This window comes from Phascolarctos cinereus, unplaced genomic scaffold, assembly GCF_003287225.1.
Source record: "Phascolarctos cinereus isolate Bilbo 61053 unplaced genomic scaffold, phaCin_HiC Scaffold_4;HRSCAF=312, whole genome shotgun sequence".
Lineage (NCBI taxonomy): Eukaryota > Metazoa > Chordata > Mammalia > Diprotodontia > Phascolarctidae > Phascolarctos > Phascolarctos cinereus.
The window spans coordinates 55,923,127-55,934,725 of NW_027555847.1; the positions used below are offsets into that span (position 1 = coordinate 55,923,127).

Here is an 11,599-nt window from a genome sequence, read left to right on the forward strand (position 1 = left end):
ATGTGACAGAACTGGGTTAAATCTGCCTCCAGAAACCATCCCTTCCCCTGCTGTCTATCATATAGACTCCCCCTGCCCCCCCCCAAAGCCAGCATTTCAAATGGTGTCACGGCTAAAGCAGTAAACAGCTTCGGACCCACTGTTCCATCCTTCTACCTAGCTACCCCTCCTGCGTGTATACAACTCCAGTTGTAACTCCCCTCCCTAGGCATCCCTGTTTGAAAAGACAGTGCATTGCCCCGGATTGCAATCCCTTGACCCCGAATAAAATGCCCATTAGTATTTACTGATCCCTAGTTAGTCAGAGATTTTTTTAAGTGGACATGAGTAAGAGATGACCAATGGATAGGGCTCAAGATACGAGGCATTACAAACCACAGGTTCTTAACTCCTTTTTATATCACGGACCCCTTTGTTAATCTAGCAAAACCTACAGACCCCTTCTCAGAATGTTTTTAAATGTGTAAAATGAAATATAGAGGATTACAAAAGAAACTAATTATATAAAAATGCAATTATGAAAAATTTTTCAAAGCTTATAGATCCTCATTAGCTATGTGGCACAATGGATAGAATGCTGGGCCTGGAGTCAGGAAGACATGAGTTCAAAGCTGGCCTCAGATATTTTACAAAGAGTGTGACCCCAGAAAAGTTACTTAACAAGCCTCAGTTTCCTCAATTGTAAAAGGGGGATCATACTAGCACCTACCTCCCAGGGTTGTTGTGAGGATCAAATGAGAAAATATTTGTAAAGTGCTTAGCCCCATGCCTGATACCTCATAGGCATTTAATAAATGTTTGTTTCCTTCTTCCTTCCTTGGTTAAAAGCCTTTGGTACAAACAATAAACACTACCTTAGCTTAGGAACATAGATTCTATAGCCTACATTTGGAGCTGACAAGGGTCTCCTAGGCCATAGAGTACAACGGCCATCATTTTACAGATGAGAAAACTAAGGCACCAAGAAGTTGACTTGTGTAAGACCACACATGTCACAGGGGATCTGAAGCCAGGTGGTCTTTCTATTGCCCCAGCGCTGGAAGGAAAGGCTTCACAGGATAGGGAACAAAAACAAATCCCTGGGCAGAAGATCATGTGGTCTGAAGGACTTGGGGATCTCAAGGAGCAGAGAGTGATATCTTGGCCATCATGAAAAACCAATAGGTCTATTAAGGAATACAGGGAGAAGGAGGAGGGAAATGCCTAGTTGGTGACTGCTACATGCCTCAGAGGAGCTCAAGATACCTGCTAGAAGGTGACTAATGCACTAGCCAGATCGTTTCCAGTCACAAGGTGACTTCTAGGTGTTCTTGGAGCAGGGCTATATGGCTGAGGCCCACATGACTCAGACTCAACACTGCTGAGGAACTGGCCATTTCTTAGTGTGGTACTTGAAAGGTACGTTGATCTGTCATAGCCCATAAAAGAATTTGAATACCCAGGTGCTCTCTGAGCCTAGTGGGAGTTTCCTGAAATGGATTTTCCATCCCTGGTCCTCTAGGCTTCCCTTTCCTAGGGTTTAAAAAAAATCACTCTTTATCAAATTGTAGAGAAACCACCTCAATCTCTGTTTTATAAATGTGTGTCAGGGGGCCCCTGGAGCTTACTGAGCAGATGTTGTCAGGCGATTGCTTTAGAAAAATCTTTCTGGAAGCTAAATGGAGGATGGGCTGCAGTGGGAGAGACTTGAGGTGAGGAAACCAGTTTGAAGGCTATTCAAACAGTCCAGGGGAGAGGGATGAGGGCCTGGATGAGGGTGTGGTTGTGGGAGCTGAGTGAAAGGCAGGTGTATTAAAGATGTTATAAAGGAGGAAGGACATGGTTTGGCAATAGGGTCTAACATCAAATATACGGTCATACTTGGGTTAAAGATGACAAATTTCCTCAAACTTCCTTTTTGCCCCCTCTCATTCTTTTTAATCATTGTTATTCCTTGTTATTATTTATTCATCCTCGATGAGGATGGCTCCCTGGGCGCAGAGTGGGGCAGAGGGACACATTCAAAATTGAAGAAGTGAATTATGTAAAAACAAAAGATGACAATAAAATCTTAAAATAAAAAAAAATCTTGTTCTGATGAGGGTTGGGAATTTTGTAATTCTTTTTTTTTTTTGGTCTAGGCAATAGGGTTAAGTGACTTGCCCAGGGTCACACAGCTATTAAGTGTTATATGTCTCAGGCCAGATTTAAACTCAGGTCCTCCTGAATCCAGGGCCAGTGCTCTATCCACTGCGCCGCCTAGCTGCCCCATGAATTTTGTAATTCTTAATAGCCCTTTAGGAGAGAGTACTTGGGCAGTGTGGCTTTGAAACTGGAAGACCAGGGGTGTGATGGTAGATGTTTAACAAACGGCTCTCTGATACAGGGAAAAAAATTTATTCAGGACACACTTTAAAGTTTAATCTGCATTGTTAACATTTCGTCCATCACTTTCTTATGTCTAGATGGGAGGGGGAAGATCTGAGGCTTCGAGGCCCCGTGTGGCCCTCTGGGTCCTCAAGTGAAGCTGGGCTGAAGGTTCCCCGCCCCCACCATCTAGACAATCAACAAAATGATCAATCAAGCCCTGATTTGTAGCATTTGCTGCTGTCCAAGGTGTGAATGCTCCTGCTGGAAATCCAATGCTCACATCTCGGGGGCTGGCTGGAGCTGGCTGCAGCGCATGCCTGCATTTGAATACCCCTACACTACTGATCCCGTCCCCACTTCACAAGCCTTGTAAAGCCTTTACTGAGGCCCAGGGCTGGAGAGAGAGAGGAGGAGGAGGAGGAGGAGGAGGGGAAGGGGGAGGGGGAGGAGGGGGAGGGGGAGAGGGAGGAGGGGGAGGAGGGGGAGGAGGAGAAGAAGGAGGAGAAGAAGAAGAAGAAGAAGAAGAAGAAGAAGAAGAAGAAGAAGAAGAAGAAGAAGAAGAAGAAGAAGAAGAAGAAGAAGAAGAAGAAGACAACGATGACGACAAGGTCATAATCCCAGAAAGAAGGCATTTGAGGGGGGGAGTGAGGGAGGAGGACCAGTGTCTCTCTTCAGAATCTTCCAGGGCTGCACACTCCCTTTCAAGAGCTGGGACTAGATCTCAAACCCCCAGATTCCTTTCTATCTCACTAGTGTTACTAGAGGACAGTCCTCCTTCCAGAACTGCAAGGTCCATTGTGGCAGAATCTTTGATAATGCTAATCAGAGACAACAGAATGGGCATTTCCCGTCTAGAAATTATCTACTCAATGGGCCTCTTCCTTCCTCCGGACTCCTATACTTGACTACTCTCCATATACTCTACAATCCAGAGATACTGGCAACCTCATTGTCCCTTATACATCACTCCCTCTAGGCTCTTCATGCCGCCTTTTCACTGCCTTGTCCCCCATATCTGAAACACTCTCGTTATTTGACTCGGCCTCCTGGCCTCCCTGGTTTTTGTCGAGATTTAGTTCAAATCCTACCTTCTTTAAAAAGTCTTTCCCATGGGGCAGCTAGGTGGCACAGCAGATAGAGCTCCAGCCTTGGAGTCATGAGGCCCCGAGTTCAAATCTGACCTTAGACACTTGACCCTGGGCAAGTCACTTAGCCCTGATTGCCTCACCAAAAAAGAAAAAAAAAGGTCCTCCCCAGGCTCAAACTCTCCCCCGTACTGGTGCCTTCCCTATATAATTACCTCCAATTTACCCCGTAGAAATATCCTATAAATAGAGTTGTTTGTATGTTACCTCTCATTAGAATATAAGCTCTTCCATGGCAGGGACTGGTTTTTGCCTTTCTTTGTATCACACCCTCTTCTTTTGTAACTTCCTTAGGTTTCTTGTTCTTTTGTGAAACCTCTTTATTGCAACACCTCTATATGCTGAGCACATGAAGAGAACCAGTAATGCTCCCCCTTTTTTACAACCAGATTTACTGCTATGTATAAAGATGTATGAGTAGACAAAAGAATCCCTACCACCTCCTGATTTGGTCCCACCCTTCTAGGGAAAATCCTGTTAGAAATTATAACCCACCCACCCCCCCATCCCAGGAGAAGAGAGGGTAGTTCATTTGGTCTTGCCATTTCCTTTCTGAAAGGAAGTTTGCAAACATAAAACTCTCAGGAGAACACTCCCACAGCCTTACCCAGAGTTTTTGGAATTTGCAGACCACTTGTATTTGTACAATAGCTCACACACTCCATCAATCAACACTTTGTGTTTTCTTATTATGTGTCAGACACTGTGCTAAGTGATGGAGGCACAAAGAAAGACAAAAACAGTTCCTGCTCTCAAGAAGCTTACATTCTTTTCTTAATAGCATTTTATTTTTTCCAATTAGATATAAAGATAATTTTCATCATTCATTTTTATAAGATTTCAAGTTTCAAATTTTTCTCTCTCCCTTTCCCCAAGACAACAAGCCATCTGATATATGTCATACATGTGCAATCATGTTAAACATATTTCCACATTAGTCATGTTGTGAAAAAAGAAACAGGACAAAAGAGAAAAACCACAAAAAGACAAATAAAATGAAAATAGTATGCTTCAATCTGCATTCAGAATCCACAATTCTTTCTCTGGATGTAGATAATATTTTCTGGTCTTTTGGAATTGTCTTGGATCATTGTATTGCTGAGAAGAGCTAAGTCTGTCATAGCTGATCATCACACCATGTTGCTGTTACTGTGTACAATGCTTTCCTAGTTGTACTCATTTTACTCTGCATCAGTTCATATAAATCTTTCCAGGTTTTTCTGAAATCAGCCTGCTCGTTATTTTTTATAGCACAAAAGTATTCTATTACATGCATATATTACAACTTGTTCAGCCATTCCCCAGTTGATGGGCATCCCCTCATTTTCCAATTCTTTGCCACCACATGTGGGTCCTTTTCCCTTTTTTATGATCAAGGAGCTTACATTCTAATGGAGGAGACAATATATAAATGAACAGGTTCATATAATGTACACACAAATGGATAGAAGGTCACTTTGGAAGGGAAGGCACAAGGTGCTAGAAGGACCAATAAAGGCTTCCTGCAGAAGGTGACAATTGGGATGATTCTCAAGAAATCCAGGATAACTAGCATGTAGAGGTAATGAAGGAAACATCCCAGGCTCCAGAAATGGTGCTTATCAGAGAGCATCTTAATTCAAGCCCTTCATTTTAGAGTTGGGGAAACTGAGGTTCAGAGAAAAGTCACATTGTATGGTTTGTCCTTCATCCTTTTTTTAAACTTTTTTTCCTCCTCTTTTTTTTTTTTGATGAGGCAATTGGGGTTAAGTGACTTGCCCAGGGTCACACAGCTAGTAAATGTCAAGTGTCTGAGGCTGGATTTGAACTCTGGTCCTCCTAACTCCAAGGCCAGTGCACCACCTAGCTGCCTCATTTGTCCTTCATTCTTGAAGAGGACCATGACATCAGGAAGATGTTATCATGACCTGGAAGTGAATTGGATTTAAGCGAGGGAAGGCTGTGCAAAATCACCAGTGTCACTCTCCTCCAGAGCCATTTGTGTCCAGTGGCAAGATATAGATCAGGATGACTGGAGATGGCCCCAGAAAGACCACATAGGTAGTTAAGTAGAAGAGCAGAGATTCAAATGACGTCTGACATTAAATCCAATAGTCTTTCTTGTTGGTACAATCAGCAAGGGATGGGATCATAAACTGAGATCTGGAGGGAATCTCAGAGAGAGGTGAAGGAGGAGGAGAAGGGGAAAGAGGAGAAGGAAGGAGGAAGAAGGGAAGAAGAGGAAGAGAGAGAGGAAGAGGGAGAGGAAGAAGAGACATCCTCAATGAGGAAGACTTTAGAAGATGTTTGATACAGATTCTTTTGTTCAGATTTTTGCTTTTGTATCTCCAGTCTAGCACTGTGCCTGGTACCCAGTATGTTCCAATTTACTGTTTGTTTATTTTAATTTAAATAGAGTTTTGCAGTTTGGGGGATCGATCCTGGAGAATGAACACCATGTTTTGTCCACTATTGTACTCCTGCTGTTTAATTTGTGTTGAACTGAATTCTCCTTTCTCACTCACCTTAAAATAAGCATTGTTTAAGATCCCATGATGATCCCCTTGGGAATTTTCTTAATTATTTTGTACAGTTTGTATGTTTTCATTAGCATTTACCCACCATATTTTTTTCTGGACAGCATTGTACCTGTGGAATTCTCTCTAGGTCTTTGGGACACTGCTTTCTTTGGGTTCTCCTGTCTATGTGACAGTTCTTCTGTCTTCCAGGTCATCCTGCTAACCAGAGGTGTCTCCCAAGGCTCTGACTTGAGCCCTCTTCTCTTCTCCTACTCTGTTATTTCTCTTGATGCTCTCATGAGTTCCCATGGATTCAGTGATCATCTCTATGCAGATGATTTTCCAATCTACTTACCAATCCCCCACCAAACCAGCCATCTCATGCTTCCCTAATGGATATCTCAGACTGGAAGTTCTGTACACACATATCTTAAACTCAACATGGCCAGAACGGAATTCATTATCTTTCTCCCCAAACCCTCCCCTCTTCCTGACTTCCTTATTACTGTTGAGGTACTACCATCCCTCCAGTCACTCAGGCTGGAATCTTTAGGTGCCATCTTTAACTCCTCCTTTTTGCTCACCTGTCATATCCAAACAGTTGCCAATCCCACCTGTTTTACTTTTAAGACATCCCCTTCACTTGTCTGAAACTGCCACCACGCAGGTGCAGGGTCTCATCTCCCTCACACCTGGACTGTGCAATAACCCAATGACTGGCCTCCCAGCCTGAAATCTCTACCCATTATATTCCATCCTCCACTCAACTGTCCAATTGATTTTAAATCCCCTGTCTGACCATGTCTCCCCTACACACACCCATACACCCATTCAATAAACTCCAGTGTCTCCCTTCTAATATAATATAAAAACCAATCAAATGTAATATCAATCCTAATATCAATCACCCTATTACCAATATAAAATAAAATATAATCAAATATAAAATTCTAGTTTTAGCTTTTAGAGCTTTTATAACCTGGACCTTTCCTACCTTTTCAATGTTCTCACACCTTACCTACCTCCACCACAATCTAGAGATATTGTCCTTGCACAACACGCCCCATCTTCCAGCCATGGCCATTTTCTTGGGCTGTCCACCATGCCTGGAATAGTCTCCCTCCTCATCTCTGCCTCCTGGCTTCCTTTAAGCCCAGCTATATAATCCCACCTATTACAGGAAGCCTTTCCTGATCCCTCTTAATTCTAGTGCCTTCTCTCTGTTTATTAAATTAATGCAAATTAATTTACCTGTAAATTAATCCTATCGGTAACTTGTTCACATATTGTTGTCCAGTCATGTTCCAACTCTGTGTTCCCTATTTGAGGTTTTCTTGGCAAGCACACTGGAGTAGTTGGCCATTTTTTTCTCCAGCTCATTTTACAGAGGAAGAAACTGGTGCAAACAGGGTGAAGTGACTTGCCCAGGATCATACAGCTAGTAAGTGTCTGAGGCCAGATTTGAACTCAGGAAGGTGAGTCTTCCTGACTCCAGGCCTGAAGCTTCACGCATTATAGCACCACCTAGTCACCTTGCTTGTATGTTGTTTGCATGTGATCTCTCCCATTAGACTTTGACCTCAATTGTAGGGACTGTTTTTTTGCCTTTCTTTGTGTCCCCAGCGTACACAGTGCTTGGCACATAGTAGGTGCTTATTGACTTGACTTGAATTGTTGAAATGATTATGACTCCAAAGATTTGGTTTCTACTCTTAGTTTTCATACTAATTAGCTGAAGGAGCTTGGGGACATCACTCCAGATTTGAGTCTCAGTCTCCTTCCCTGAGGCAGCCTGATAAGCTATTAGAAGATTGGACATAGAATCATGAAATCCCTTCATATCCTGCCTGTTGCTTACTATGTGACCTTGGTCAAGTCCTTCCACTTCTCTGAAACTTAGTGTTCTCATCTGGAAAATGAAGATACTAATAGCAGTAGGATCTGCCTCACAGGCTTGTTGTGAGACTGGTGTGAAAAGAAAATGTGTGTAAAGAACTTTGCACATTTTAAAGCACTAGATAAATGTCAGTAGTTATATTTAAAATGTTCTGTTTGGAATAAATTCTCAGCTCTGACATTTTATGTTCTAACGTACCTTCCAGCTGCTATCTGTAGTTAAGTCTGAGGAATTTTTGATTCCTTATCAATTTGATAAGTTTACAAGGTGGTAAGCCTTTAGGACTAAGATTCTATCTTCCCAATTTTCCCATGGAGGGTGTGAAGGTGCCCACTGATAATCTCCTGGGGAGAAAGAGGCCACCTTCTTTGTCTCACGGCTAAGGATTAATTGAGTATAAATGAATTGGCTCAGACTGTTTTAGATCTCAGGTCTCCCCTTTTGACTGGGTCTATAAAAAAAGAAGTATTGGCCCCCTTTTCCTCACCTTTTTTAGGAAAGATCCAGAGGGAGCTGAACATAGACCAAAGAACACAGACACCAGAGAGTGGGTTTTGGTTCCTGAAGGTGACCAGCACGTTGACACAACTTCCTCCAGAATCCAACCAATCCCCCTCCCCTTGGTTCCAAAGAATCATGGAAGAGTGAAACTGAATTGGATCATCTCCCTTTTGTGGACTTTGAACTGCCCTTGCTATTAGGGCAAAGGACATAATAGTGTTGAAACAGCTGCCTCAAGGCTATTGTCTAGGCTGTGTTATCAGGACCTGTTCAAACTTACCAGAACCGGGTTAAACCTGCCTCTGGAAAACACCACTGACCCTGATGTTCAATCATATAGACTCCCCCTGTCCCCATCACCAAAGCCAGCATTTCAAATGGCTCCATGGCTAAAGCAGTAGACAGCTTGTGACCCGATGTTCTCTCCACCTACCTAGCTGCCCCTCCTGAGTGTATGGAACCCGTGTTTAACTCCCCTCTCTGGGCATCCTTGTCTGAAAAGACAGTGAATTGCAATTCCTTGACTTTGAATAAAATGCCTCACCATTATTTAATAATGGCTCTCTTAAAGTAGTCACATGTATTCAAATTTATACTATTGGAAGTTATTATGTAAAATATAGTAACAGATTCCAGGCCAGTGGAAATAAGAAGAATATGAATAATACAATCATTTCAAAGGGAGAGAACTAACTATACCATGAAGCAGGAGTAAAAAAAAAAATGGAACTCAACAGAATGTCAAAGGGGTAGTAATGATGAAAAATGCCTTTCTAGTAACTCCTAGTTCATTCCCCTTCCTAGAGAAGTCCAAGCTATGAGTATGGGGGCCTCAAAGAAAAGGTTAGATGCATTGGAAAGCGATGAAAAATGTACTGATTGTTTAGATTAGGATGAATTCTTTACACATTTTTTACATTTTCTGTGGAGCAAAATAAAGGCAGTCCTATTTCAGATATGCTTTGTTACTTTGAGTGCTTGCAATGAGCTATTAGCTCTTTTGTCCATAGCTATGAAGACCTATGCATGAGCTATTGCTATATTCTGCAGTTTTCCAAAGGAAACTTTGAGTGAGGGCAAGAGGAGAGAAAAAGATATGATTCCCCAGGGCTGCCCCCACAACCCAGTTTGTATAAGCCTAGGAAATTAGGCCATGGGTTACATTGATTCTCTGAATTATGCTCACAGTCTTTTGGTTGAAACAAATGAAGTATGAGTACTAATGTTTTGTAAACTAGAGAGTGTTATATAAATGTGAGCTCTTAAAACAGATTATAATCTAACAGGGTACATTAAACACATATAAACTTAAAATGTAAACAAGACACAAGGTGGTAAGTGTTCATGGGAGCTGGGCATGGTGGCTCATACTTAATCCCTACTGCTACTGGCCTGGCTAAGTTTGTCATCACTACCATGAGCCTCTAGGAGTGAGAAGCCACCAGGATGCCAGAGGAGAGACCAACCAGCCCATGTCTGAAACGGAGCAGGTCAAAGGTTCTGAAATGATCAGCCATGGGAAGGAGCTGCTACACTTGCAGAATAAGGAAGGGAATACCAGATTTTTAAAAAATGTTCACGGAATTTGTAAGTTGGAGTGACACTTCTCAGTTCGGGGCTCCTGGTGAGTTAGAGAGGGGATCAGGCAAAGTTTCCGGTAAGATGCGGCATAAACAAATTGTAATCAAAATGTCAGGAAGGGAAGGTCTTATTTGCAGTTATTAGCTTAAGGAAATGGAGGCAATACCCAAAAAAGCCACAAGATGGCAGTGTTACTATAGGAAAACACAAGTATTAGTGATTTTTTTTCTTTTTTTTGCCCTGAAAGTTAAATGGATTTGCCATCTAAAAAGGAAAAGGAGATTTTGAAATGAAAAAAAAAAAGCCCAGGCTCACAAACTTCATCACAGGCTCGCACACAGGACCACAGATTTAGAGAGTAATAGGGACCTAAGAGGCAGCCTAGTCCTACCCATCCCCCTTATTTTACATGGGAGAAACTGAGACCCAAAGAGATTAAATAATTTGCCCAAATTCACAAATGTAGTGATAGAGATGAAATATTTTGTGATGAATTTGAGAAATTTTAACACATTCTGAGATAATTAAACTAATAAAAACAACATTTATATAGCCATTAGTATGTACCAGGTACTGACTGTACTAGGTGCTTTCAAATATTATCTCATCAACCCTGAAAGGTAGATGCTATTATTATCCCCATTTTATAGATGAGGAAACTGAGGTAAACAGGGTTAAGTGACTTGCCCAGGATCACACAGTTAGTAAGAGTCTGAAGCCAGATTAAAAATCAAGTCTTCCTGACTCCAGGCCTGGTGCTCTCATCCTCATTATATCTCTGCTTATGGGGGCCCTTTTACAAGATAGGTTTTGTTTTCCCACCTAGGAATGCAACCAAAGTCCAACAAAACATGGACATACAGCACTTATTTTTTTACTTACACAGAGGCAGCTTGGTGAGGTGGTTAGAGTCAGCTATGAAGCTGGGAAAAGCCCAATTTTAGATGTCTCTCTGTCCCATCCTGGGTATGTGATCCTGGGAAGTCCTTTGAGTGCACTAGGCAAGGACACATTTCTGAGAAAGTGTCTGCACAGGTAGGGGAGTTTCCTCCCCTGAGCCCCTCATTAACAAGGCAATCTCAGATCCAGTCCCTATGCTCCCTTAAGGAGATCTTGAAGTTTTCTGGGCTGCTTGAGATGACATTTCCGGAGGAGGGGAGGGTCCTGTTGGGGGGGGGGGAGAAGATTTTTTTGGATGGATTTTCTGCAATTTAGTTTCATTCTTCAGTTTTGTAAGGAAGATTACATTTGAAGAGACTCAATTATTTTGAATAGGCCTGCTAACCCAACTGCTATATAATCACAGCTGTAAATTAGCATTTCAAATACTTTATAAAGCAACTACAATAGCTTTTTTTTTCTTTTGTCTGGGGGTACCACTGGTTTTTTAAGAGCAAGTTTTCACAAGTAAGCTGTATACCAACCCTTGAAATAAAAGAGTGGTACCCTAGGAGAGCTATCAGCTAGTCTAAAGACAACCTGCCAGTTACAAAGCATTCATTGCCTTCCCTCCCCTCCAGTAATGACAAGTTAAATAACTGACACATGATCACAGACTCAGAACCCAGGTCTTTCACATTCAGAGACAGTCTTGCTGTCTACTGTGCCTATCACTCTTCGTTTCCTCC

At 42.1% G+C, this 11,599-nt stretch overlaps 1 protein-coding gene across 1 annotated transcript in view; it reads right to left on the bottom strand.

Moving 5' to 3' along the window:
• Positions 1 to 11,030, bottom strand: part of TMEM40 (transmembrane protein 40) — a 47,978-nt gene extending 36,948 nt beyond the window's left edge. The window contains exon 1 of the mRNA XM_020981093.2: positions 10,854 to 11,030. The gene's annotated coding sequence lies outside the window, so the exon portion shown is untranslated. The remainder of the gene's footprint in view (positions 1 to 10,853) is intronic.
• Between the last annotated feature and the right edge of the window lie 569 nt (positions 11,031 to 11,599).